Genomic DNA, 3,502 nt, shown 5'->3' with positions numbered 1-3,502 from the left:
GTTAGAGTCAATAATGTCTGGCATACTGTAAGTCGAAATCTTCTATAGTGGATACCTACTGGCTTGTGCCCGGAGTTTTTACCTAGTTGGGTTTTCTCCATCAACATTTTGTTGCGTTTTTACTACTTTCTGTTGTTTTGATTTCAACCGGCAATTCAACTTAGGTAGCTAAATTATGTGAATGAATTTGAACAAAGCGTAATTTATGTGACATGTTGCATAAGTTAATTAAATTGTTAAATTTCGCATAAACACCTATTCACCCCTCCTCCTCTAGGTGTTGTTTGGGTTGAACTATGGACTTTTCAGTTGGCATATGATCCTTTTTGTTTGGCAAAGCTTTAAAAGTTTGGGAAAATGCTTTAAAAACGTTTCGTAAGTGGTGCAATTATAAGATTCAAATTATTAAATGAAGAATAAAAGTATAATAGTCTTTTTTATACTACATTTATATTTTTAGCCCCTAGTTGATATCCTTAAAATTTGAAAAGAATTATTTTGAATAAAATTTTGGAGAATGTGTATGTTCTATTTCAATTGTATTGGCTATTCTTTAAACAAATGGAATATTATAAAAGAGTTGTAAAAGTCAAGGAGTCTGTTGGAATGTTGTATTGATGAACTAGGAATCATTGGGTTCGAGTGTGGAACATGGAGAAAGAGTCGCCAGAATTATGCTAGCCTGTTGCAAAGTTGATGCTCGAGCAACTAGAATAGAATCATTGTCGCCTACCTATTGCCTGACCATCGCTTGAGCGATACACCTATTGCTCGCCTGGAACTAGCTCGACACTCGAGCGACGGTGTTTTTCAAGAAACCCTAATTCACGACTTTCAAGAGTTATATCTATCTTATACCGCCTCACTACCTCTCTACTATAAATATATAAGCCCTATTTCATGAAAACTATGGTTGAACATTATATTCTACCTTCATAAAATCATTTGGAGATCAAACAACAATTCTACATCTTGAGATCAATCAATCACAAGTTAGGAAAAATATCAAAATGACATAATCCAAAACACACCCACCTCCTAAATATAATGAGGAAGGTACTTTCTCAATAATTTTTAGAAATTGCTAAAGATTGAGGAAGGTTGGACCAGTAGTACAGGATGAGTACAAGAATAAGGTGTCCTTGGTAGTCCACAGAAGATAGAAATTTCCAGAAGATCGGAGGCAAGCGTAGGTGAAACATATTCCAGCTGGTCTTGGAGATTTTAGGAATTACATCAGCGAGTCTAGTAGGTTTTCTAAACTGGATCATACTCTAAGTTCTTATTGTCTATAGTGGAATTCACTGGTGATTTGTGAAAAGAAATGATTGATATCAACGCCCAAATGTTAAAAGTAAAAGTAAGGTGGAGAAGACTAAGGCTTTAATATCGTCCAATTGTTTTAAATGGTTAATGACATAGCTGTGTGGGTAGTGGTATTTATAGAGTTATCTCAATCTTTAGGAAGCTATGCCGAAAGGGCTGTCCTTAATAATTTTTTTAAAGTGCTAAAATTATTTAGAAGAGTACAACAGAAAGTAACGTTTTTAGAAAGTTTTTCTAAAAGAAGCAGAGATTCTCCAAAATGGCCCTTAGTATAATAACTAAAAGATTATTAAACACTCACAACATGCACTATGAAAGAGAGGGTAGTGGTCTTAAAAGAGCATTAGGAAAAATTATCTGGTACTAGCAATGAAAAAAAGACAACGATGATGATCAATAAGGCTAACCAACCTTTGAGGACTAGAGCACAAAATCAGCAGCCCTCGTTCTGATTTTGTCAGCCTCTTCCTTATTTTTTACCTCTAACTTAATAGGTGATTGCTTGTTGAGATAGTAGCAATGTATTCTGCTTTAATTTATCAACATCTGTAACCTTATTTGGAATACAAGGATTCATTCATTTGGATTACTTTTGCAAATTATTTTGCATGACAATATCCTCTATAAAATCTTGTTGTGCATTCCCCATTTAATGAACATGGTGTAACATTTTTGTGAAGATTTTTTCAATAGATAGTTGATCATTGATGAACACATTTGATGCTATTTTGTGAAGATCTTGTCGTTAGATAGTAGATCATTGATGGACACACTTAATGCTACAAAGAAAGCATTCCAATCACACCCATTAAATGATTCCCATCAGTTGTGAACTATAAAAGCTGACAATTCAATTGTCGGACTAGACTGTGAGGACTGGGAGATAAAATGTCAGAACTAGATAGTTTGTAAATGTCAGGAATGACAATCTAACTACCGGTCTCACCAGTTTGCTATTGTTCGGTATTATCTATTCGTAGTTGCCATTTACATGCTATTAAAATCCGATACATTAATGTACCAAATGCTTATCATTGCTATCTCAAAATTTTCAGGTATGAGTAATAATATAAAATTCGTTTTCTCGCATGTGGAATATTTATCCACGTAGATGACGAATAAAATGGCGAGAAAACAAGACCACTTCAATCGTAATTTCAAGTTATATCTCCCTCATAGGATTTGTGTTAAGATTGATAGAGAAACATCGTACTCTATAATATTGATGGAGAAACTTACAACATCATCTGGTCGAAGAAATGCAAATGTAACAAAGAGAATGCTATTGAAACTGTATTCTGTAATATTGAGGTGGCTGCCATACATGATAACTCCGATAAATATAGCAAATTTCTCTATAAAAATTTGGAATATTCCCTATTAAATATAACATTGTGTAAATTCTTTATAAAGATTTGACCATTTAGTTGTTAAGCATTGGTGAACATACTTATATTTTATCAAGATTGTTTTTACATCATACGCCTTAATTGCGAGCTCATTAGATATTAACCGTCAAGACAGAAGGTTCAAATATCAGTCTCCACATTTTTAGACTGTCTAGATAGGCATTGTAACTTTTAGACTGACAAGTTTGCAATTGGTTGGTATAATTTATTCATAGATGCCTTGTGTATGCAATTAAAGTTCGATATATTAAATTTATATGAAACATTATATGCCCGATAGTTGTAGTGCTTGTCTCGATAATTCTATTTTATATTCATCTATAATTCAACATGCTACACATTACGTAAGAATCGACTTACAAACTATATGTACTACACAATAAAAATGATTTTTCATGCATGAACATAAACTACAGACATCCACAATGAACATAAATATATTTGTCCAAAAAAGCCTAAAACTACACGTGAACATTAAATTATTTAGAAAAACATTCGTTTACATACCAAAAATAATACTAGAATTTAGTATAGACAGTTCAAATGTAGATCTAGACTGATTTCTCTGACTTTCTCAATTGTTCCACTTATTATACATTATTAAGTCTAGAGATAGAAAGAAATTACATGTAAATTACAAAATTCAAGAACATAAAATCAACAAATTATTGAGAAATTAAAACTAGAATTTAAGCAGCTTAATTACCAAAAACAATGGAGGAATGGGGAGGGTTACGAACCAAAGTGGGAATAGCCTTTGAAACATG

The sequence above is a fragment of the Olea europaea genome, chromosome 7, assembly GCF_002742605.1.
Source record: "Olea europaea var. sylvestris chromosome 7, O_europaea_v1, whole genome shotgun sequence".
Classification (NCBI taxonomy): Eukaryota; Viridiplantae; Streptophyta; class Magnoliopsida; order Lamiales; family Oleaceae; genus Olea; species Olea europaea.
This window is presented reverse-complemented; position numbering follows the sequence as displayed.